Here is a 9,551-nt window from a genome sequence, read left to right on the forward strand (position 1 = left end):
TTGGCATATTTCGGTATTGGTATTTTAGCGTTATCGGTATTGTGGCTTATTTCGGTATTGCTATTTTAGCGTTATCGGTATTTTGGCTTATTTCGGTATCGGTATTTTAGCGGTAACGGTAGTTGTGCTGAAAAGGTATTTTAGCGGTAACGATAGCTTAGCGATAACGGTTGCCAACCTTGATCCTTTTTGCTCTAGCGCCTTCCGGTTAGCCAGAAAATGGATTTTTATGTTTTCACTCAAAAATCGACTTTTGGTAAGAAATAAAAGTGATCACATATTTCAATCCTTTTTGCTCTAGCGCCTTCCGTTTAGCCAGAAAATGGACTTTTATGTTTTCACTCAAAAATTGACTTTAGGTGAAATAAAAGTGATCACAGATTTCAATCCTTTTTGCTCTAGCGCCTTCCGTTTAGCCAGAAAATGGACTTTTATGTTTTCACTCAAATATCGACTTTTGGTAAGAAATAAAAGTGATCACAGATTTCAATCCTTTATGCTCTAGCGGTTTCCGTTTAGCCAGAAAATGGACTTTTATGTTTTCACTCAAAAATTGACTTTAGGTGGGAAATAAAAGTGATCACAGATTTTAATCCTTTTTGCTCTAGCGCCTTCCGTTTAGCCAGAAAATGTTTGCACTCAAAAATCAACTTTTGGTAAGAAATAAAAGTGATCACAGATTTTAATCCTTTTTGCTCTAGCGCCTTCCGTTTAGCCAGAAAATGGACTTTTATGCTTTCACTCAAAAATCGAATTTTGGTAAGAGATAAAAGTGATCACAGATTTCAATCCTTTTTGATCCAGCGCCTTCCGTTTAGCCAGAAAATGGACTTTTGTGTTTTCACCCAAAAATCGACTTTTGGTAAGAAATAAAAGTGATCACAGATTTCAATCCCTTTTGCTCTAGCGCCTTCCGTTTAGCCAGAAAATGGACTTTTATGTTTTCACTTAAAATCGAATTTTGGTAAGAAATAAAAGTGAACACAGATTTTAATCCTTTTTGATCTAGCGCCCTCCGTTTAGCCAGAAAATGGACTTTTATGTTTTCACCCAAAAATCGAATTTTGGTAAGAAATAAAAGTGATCACAGATTTCAATCCTTTTTGCTCTAGCGCCTTCCGTTTAGCCAGAAAATGGACTTTTATGTTTTCACTTAAAAATTGACTTTAGTTTGGAAATAAAAGTGATCAAAGATTTTAATCCTTTTTGCTCTAGCGCCTTCCGTTTAGCCAGATAATGGACTTTTATGTTTTCACCCAAAAATTGAATTTTGATAAGAAATAAAAGTTTCGTTTAGCCAGAAAATGGACTTTTGTGTTTTCACCCAAAAATCGACTTTTGGTAAGAAATAAAAGTGATCACAGATTTCAATCCTTTTTGCTCTAACGCCTTCCGTTTAGCCAGAAAATGGACTTATATGTTTTCACCCAAAAATCGAATTTTGGTAAGAAATATAAGCGATCACAGATTTCAATCGTTTTTGCTCTAGAGCTTTTATGTTTGCACTCAAAAATCGACTTTTGGTAAGAAATAAAAGTGATCACAGATTTCAATCCTTTTTGTTCTAGCGCCTTCCGTTTAGCCAGAAAATGGACTTATATGTTTTCACCCAAAAATGGAATTTTGGTAAGAAATAAAAGTGATCACAGATTTCAATCCTTTTTGTTCTAGCGCCTTCCGTATAGCCAGAAAATGGACTTATATGTTTTCACCCAAAAATCGAATTTTGGTAAAAAATAAAAGCGATCACAGATTTCAATCGTTTTTGCTCTAGAGCTTTTATGTTTGCCCTCAAAAATCGACTTTTGGTAAGAAATAAAAGTGATCACAGATTTCAATCCTTTTTGCTCTAGCGCCTTCCGTTTAGCCAGAAAATGGACTTTTATGTTTTCACTCAAAAATTGACTTTAGGTGGGAAATAAAAGTGATCACAGATTTTAATCCTTTTTGCTCTAGCGCCTTCCGTTTAGCCAGAAAATGGACTTTTATGTTTGCACTCAAAAATCGAATTTTGGTAAGAAATAAAAGTGATCACAGATTTCAATCCTTTTTGCTCTAGCGGCTTCCGTTTAGCCAGAAAATGGACTTTTATGTTTTCACTCAAAAATCGACTTTTGGTAAGAAATAAAAGTGATCACAGATTTTAATCCTTTTTGCTCTAGCGCCTCAAGTTTAGCCAGAAAATGGACTTTTATGTTTTCACTCAAAAATCGACTTTTGGTAAAGAAAAGTGATCACAGATTTTAATCCTTTTTGGTCTAGCGCCTTCCGTTTAGCCAGAAAATGGACTTTTATGTTTGCACTCAAAAATCGACTTTTGGTAAGAAATAAAAGTGATCACAGATTTTAATCCTTTTTGATCTAGCGCCTTCCGTTTAGCCAGAAAATGGACTTTTATGTTTTCTCTCAAAAATCGAATTTTGGTAAGAAATAAAAGTGATCACAGATTTCAATCCTTTTTGCTCTGGCGCCTTCCGTTTAGCCAGAAAATGGACTTTTATGTTTTCACTCAAAAATTGACTTTAGTTTGGAAATAAAAGTGATCAAAGATTTTCATCCTTTTTGCTCTAGCGCCTTCCGTTTAGCCAGAAAATGGACTTTTATGTTTTCATTCAAAAATTGAATTTTGATAAGAAATAAAAGTTTCGTTTAGCCAGAAAATGGACTTTTGTGTTTTCACCCAAAAATCGACTTTTGGTAAGAAATAAAAGTGATCACAGATTTCAATCCTTTTTGCTCTAGCGCCTTCCGTTTAGCCAGAAAATGGACTTTTATGTTTTCACCCAAGAATCGAATTTTGGTAAGAAATAAAAGTGATCACAGATTTTAATCCTTTTTGCTCTAGCGCCTTCCGTTTAGCCAGAAAATGGACTTTTATGTTTTCACTTATAAATTGACTTTTTGTGGGAAACAAAAGTGATCACAGATTTCAATCGTTTTTGCCCTAGCGCCTTCCGTTTAGCCAGAAAATGGACTTTTATGTTTTCACTCATAAATTGACTTTTGGTAAGAAATAAAAGTGATCACAGATTTCAATCCTTTTTGATCTAGCGCCTTCCGTTTAGCCAGAAAATGGACTTATATGTTTTCACCCAAAAATCGAATTTTGGTAAGAAATAAAAGTGATCACAGATTTCAATCCTTTTTGTTCTAGCGCCTTCCGTTTAGCCAGAAAATGGACTTATATGTTTTCACCCAAAAATCGAATTTTGGTAAGAAAGAAAAGCGATCACAGATTTCAATCGTTTTTGCTCTAGAGCCTTCCGTTTAGCCAGAAAATGGACTTTTATGTTTTCATTCAAAAATCGAATTTTGGTAAGAAATAAAAGTGATGACAGATTTCAATCGTTTTTGCTCTAGAGCCTTCCGTTTAGCCAGAAAATGGACTTTTATATTTTCACTCTCTAGAGCCTTCCGTTTAGCCAGAAAATTGACTTTTATATTTTCACTCAAAAATCGAATTTTGGTAAGAAATATAAGTGATCACAGATTTTAATCCTTTTTGCTCTAGCGCCTTCCGTTTAGCCAGAAAATGGACTTTTATGTTTTCACCCAAAAATCACAGATTTCAATCCTTTTTGCTCTAGCTTGTCCCGTTTAGCCAGAAAATGGACTTTTATGTTTTCACCCAAAAATTGACTTTTGGTGGAAAACAAAAGTGATCACAGATTTCAATCCTTTTTGCTCTAGCGCCTTCCGTTTAACCAAAAATCGACTTTTAGTGGAAAATAAATAAATCCTTATCCAGAAAATGGACTTTTGTGATCACAGATTTCAATCCTTTTTGCTCTAGCGCCTTCCGTTTAACCAAAAATCGACTTTTAGTGGAAAATAAATAAATCCTTTTTGTGCTACGACCTTCCGATTAGCCACAAAGTAGACTTTTATGTTCCTGAATTTTATTAATACTGAAATAATGTTAATTTGCTATTAATTAAAACTTATATACTTAGTTAAGGAAGGGTTTGTCTTTCAAAATCTCTAACAATTGGTTTTCAGTTGATATTAGGTTTTTTTTTTGATATTTATATTAGACTAGATTGTTTCTTTGCAAATAAGTTTACTGTTATGCTCTATTTGTTATAGAATATTTAAATACTAATACTTATTAACTAAAGTAATTCATGTGGAAAGCATTCTTAACTTCTTCCATTTTTCAGCATTGATTCATTGTTATTAATATATATGTATGTATGTGTATGTATATATATATTTGAATGCATATATCCATGTTTGTTTTTAAAGGTTTGAACACACATAGAGTTTGACCAAAAAACAATTTACAAGAACTGTTTATTATTAAACAAATACTTTGAACAAATTTACATTGGAATGTCTTCATTAGTTTGACCCATATTACCCATACACAATGTACAGTTATACAGTTCGCTTCCCCAACCATTCTTTAAGTCTCTAATATTTCTAAGAATCAGGGATTACATGCATGTGCACTTGTAAGTGCTTATACTATTAAATATGTGTATATGTATTATATTGTAATGGATAACAATTACACTGTGTGTAACCAAGGTAACCAAGCAATAACACATATACATATGTACTAACATGCTTATTACACCTGCCCCTTTAAGAAGAAATAGTTTTTGTGTTAAAACGATTTTGGGATTATAAAGTTGAAAATGAAAATTTTTAAGCTATTTTCATTTCATTATATATTTATCTTAATTTTTATTATAAAATTAATTTTTTTTAAAGGTCAAGTCTAATGCATATTTACAAACAATTGCAATATTTATTGTTACTGTTTATATTGTTTTTGTTGCTGTTGTTATTGACTCGAGTGGCAATAGATTTGATTTTCGATTTTATATCACAAACATGTTTATATGTTTTTTTTAATATAGTTTTACATGTTTTAGATGCACATGGAATTGAACGAAACAAATATTACAAATGCGAGATATACGAGGACTTTCTTAAATGAGATAAATCTTAAACAAGTAGTAAATTATGGTCGGGGATAATAACCCTACGCCACTTTATTGGGGAGGCTATAATGTGTTTGTGCTGATGTCTTTTGAAGATAATTTATTTTGAAATTTACTGAAATCGGTCAATTATTTTACCTATCCCACAGACAAGTGTAGTATTTTAAATATTCCCCACGCCCCCACAAGTCTTCTGGTGAAAAGATTTCGATATCAATAATTCACTTATAAACACTAGTGTCATAATAAAATTATGTTTAAATGCCCTTTTAAATTTACCAATATTTATAATGATAGACCCATATTTAATCTTGTCTCCGTATAGCCAACTTTCAGAAAATGAGGCAATAAACAACTTAAATTGTTTATTATTTATAACAGTTTCTTACTTATTTTAATGACTTTTTTATTTGTCCTCGTATATGAAACAATAACAAACTCTTACGTTTATTATCGAGTTAAACAAGTATTAATTTTAGTGTAAGTATAAAGGAATGAAAGGATATTTAAGGGTTTCTTATTTATCTATTTTAGTTTTTGTTTAGTTTTAAATAAATGAAAAATTGATGAATTTATGTTTAAACTCCATGCAGTAAATCAAACGTTTTAAGCGATGTACTTCTTAGTTTCAATTCGAAATTCAATAAAAGTTTGATTTTTGGAAAAAAAAACAAATCCCGAACATCTCAACCGTCCCTTAACGTTGGGATAAATATTACATATAAATTTCCTAATTATTAATTTACCTAAAATTTTAAACGTTTTATTAGATTTCAAATATTTATTTTTAGGAAAACTTTCTAGAATTGTATCTCCTGTAGAACTCTAGCTTAAAATAGTATAGCATGTTTGTATGTGTGTGTAAATGCGTATATAAATTGTCTGTAATTCAATCCATATCTGTATGTATACATAGGTAACATAGTTATTTGTACAGTATGCTTGATTTGTTATATAAATTTGCTTTGATTTTAAATTAACAATTTTTGAGTTCTTTGTGGGTGAGATTGATCAAAGTAACAACAGCAACAGCAATCACAGGAAAGAATATTGTTTTCATTTTATTTTAAATATTGGAAAATTGAGTTTATATTTGATTATATGTATGTACTCAGCAAAAAGATGGTTATGACATGTACTAACATAAAAACGAAAGTTTCAATGACTATTACAATGACTGTCAGCATGACTTAGTATAAGTCTTGTAATAGCTTAAAAATAACTTGACATTTTTATTCGAAATCAAAAAAACGTATATGTTTTTTGTCATAGTAGACTCAGTAAGTCCTGACATAAGTCCCAACTTATAAACGATCGTTTTAAGTACATAACTCCAACGTCATCACCGTGTTTCTATTGTGTTATAACGTAAGCAAATTTTAGTATTTTAACATATTTTTCAATGTAAGTTTTTGCTGGGTATGCTTGTAGAAAGCTAACGTGCAATATCTATTACATTGCACAGTAGTTCAAAATGAATTAGTTATGTAGGAAATGTAGTTATTTCATACATTACTTGGTAATAAGTGGTTGTTATCAATAATGTTAATTAATAATTTTGATTGCAAGTTCTTTAAAAATTATGCATTTCTGTGTGTTAAATCCTAGTAAGCTAATTTGTAATGAATTAGTTTGTGAGTCATCATTGTAGTGGTTATAATTTATTAGTAGTAGACTTGGAAGGTGTCAAGAATCCCCATTCTATAAACCGTTATATCTATTGAACTAATAGTTTTGTTTCGTTTCTCTAGAATCGACAATTTATAACATACTTATAACTTCCGATAGCATTAGGTCCTCCCAACACTGTCTATTTGCTCTCAATTAAGCAATCACAAATAGCCAACAGTTATTAGTATTTGTATTAAAATATATATATTTCATTAATTTACTAAATTATACAAATATTTAGTAATTAGATATATTTACATTAATACTTGTGCCACTGTCTATTTATTGTCCCTAGTATATTGTCTCTCTATTTATGTATATATTTTATAACATAATTTAAAATTTCCAGCAACCCCTCCAACTCCAGACCAAATGCAGCCTCATGCAATGATTGTAGACATTTTACCCTAACTGGCGGCCTTTTTTGCAAAATGCATAATTGACAGTTACAGTATATTTTTGTTGCATTTATTATTATTTTATGTTTTTGTTGATGTCTCTTTGTTTGTTCTGCTTTTTGTGAAAATTGTATTTTAATACATAAAAGGGCAGAAATTAAGTTAAAGACAGACAGACATAAACTCAACAACAACAGCAATAACAGCATTTACAAACAATCAGCCAATAATAAAATTTTCTAAGGATAAATATTCTTCTTGTCTCTTGATTTTATGCATTATTTAGGGTGTCTGTATGAATGTTTGGTATTTGTATTTATAAAATGTGTTTATTTTTTATAAATACTCAATAACACATTCACAGATACGCAATTTATGTTCATGTGTGTAACCAAGTATGTGTTTGTGTGTGTGCTGTATAACAAATGAAGTTTATTACATTTTTATTATCTCTTCCTGACAACACATCATTTGTCATTGAAATTTGTGTATGCAATCCTAGATAATCTTAAATGCAAACAACACTCACCAACATTTCTACGGTTTCATACCACTTCTCGCCTCCTTCCTTAACCATCACTTATTTCCATGTACTTATTTATCCTTAGTCAATAACAAATATGTGTATGTATGTATATGTAACAAAACAAAAAAAAAAAATAATAATAATGTACATATTGCAAGTATAGACAAAAAAGTTGAGGGGTGAAAATTTGTTTTCTTTCTTTCTATTATTCTTGTTTTTTATTCAGTATTAATTTGAAAATCAATCTCTATTGATGACACAAATTTCTAATTTATTTCACACATACAATATGATATACAAATGTTATATGCAAACTGTTTTTTCTATACAGCGTAAATGTGTTAATCTTGATTATTTAACAATTCTCAATTATTTTATGACTCAAATCCTTATTATCCTTTATTGTATTTGGAATATAATTAAAGCTATTTTTTATAATGTTAAAATTTTAAGATTAAGAAATAAAAATGAATAATTCTATAAAGAAGACTTTTAACTTTTTTTGCCATTTGCAAAATTTTAAATATTTTACAAGCATTTTATTTGTCTTAAAAATACTGAATACAGAGACAATAGAATAAAATATAATGAAATAAAAAACGAAAACGTTTTATTCTTAAGCTCATAAAATTTAATGCTTTTCTTATTTTATCTTCAATCTTTTGTTACTTTCACATATAGTAATAGGGTATGTCCGACTATGGGGCATCTGTTACCGGTAAAAGGTGTAAACTAACTAACTAACTAACTAACTAACTAACTAACTCTGAAAATGACTCCGAACGTATTTCAGCCTTCAATAGAAAATGTGAATTTTTCCAAAGTTTATTTGCAGAGCCTTGTTCAAAAATCTTTTACTATTGTTTCCGAAAGTTACAAACATTATCACAAACGCGTAATATCTTCTTCCATATACAATACATGTGTAGTGTACAATAACAGACGAATGTAAAAAACATTAAAATCACAGTGTCTCAAAGTCAGCAGTCAAAATACATAGCATTATGTAAGAGTTGCCATCATTTTTATTAAATTATTTTAAAAGCAATTTAAGAGAGCATCTATTTCAATCTAATAGGTAAATTTTTTCGTTCTAGGAATTTCAAAAGAACTTAAAAGAGTTCTTTGAGGTTGATATACAAAGCAGAGATTAGAGATTTTAAGAAACCATCCAAAACAGTGGGTAAGCACTAAAATACTAGAAATCAAACATAGTACTTATATACCCTCTGCGTTACGTAAGGCTTGCTTTTGGTATTGATAATTCTCACATTTACTTCGACAACCCCACCCAGTTCAACTCTGAAAAGCAAATAACATTAAAGTCGTAGTAAATGCTTAAAAGCCAATAATATAAAAAACATTTAAGTTATAAAAGTACTTCATAAAAAATTGTAACAAAAACATTGTAGAACATTCAACAAACGCTAATGTTGCTGCTCATGACATTAGTATATTGGTTTGGTGGCAAGTTCGAAAAAAATAATATATAAAACCTAAGTACTCGTAGTTTAGAGGAGTTTAAAAACGACAGAAATAGATGATGAAATATATTCAGCAGTGACTGAGAACTTATAATTTGACAGGACTAAAAGCGAAAAAAAACATTTAGGCTAGTAGTAGTAATTGTAAGTGGGAGCGTAAATACAAAATCAAAAATTCAGCTAAAAACTTTAATACTAAAAAAATAACAACAAAAAAATAACGTATTTATATACTATATAGTATTTTACATATAATATATACCCAGCAGTTCAGAGTGTAGCATCAAACTCTTTAGATTTAAGTGCATAGTAACTTTTTTATTAAACAATTCTATTCATTACCATGGGCTGGTTTTTAATAGTAATTAGCAGCAGGCTGCTGTTAGTTGGCATTTACTATTGCAAAAAATGCAGGGTTTGAGGTTTGCTCTTGTTCACATACATACATATTTTTTTACTTTTGAAGTTATTGCATGTTGTCTGCATATGAATGTATGTATGTATGTATGTATGTATGTATGTA

The sequence above is a fragment of the Lucilia cuprina genome, chromosome 6 (genome assembly GCF_022045245.1).
Source record: "Lucilia cuprina isolate Lc7/37 chromosome 6, ASM2204524v1, whole genome shotgun sequence".
NCBI classification, from domain to species: domain Eukaryota; kingdom Metazoa; phylum Arthropoda; class Insecta; order Diptera; family Calliphoridae; genus Lucilia; species Lucilia cuprina.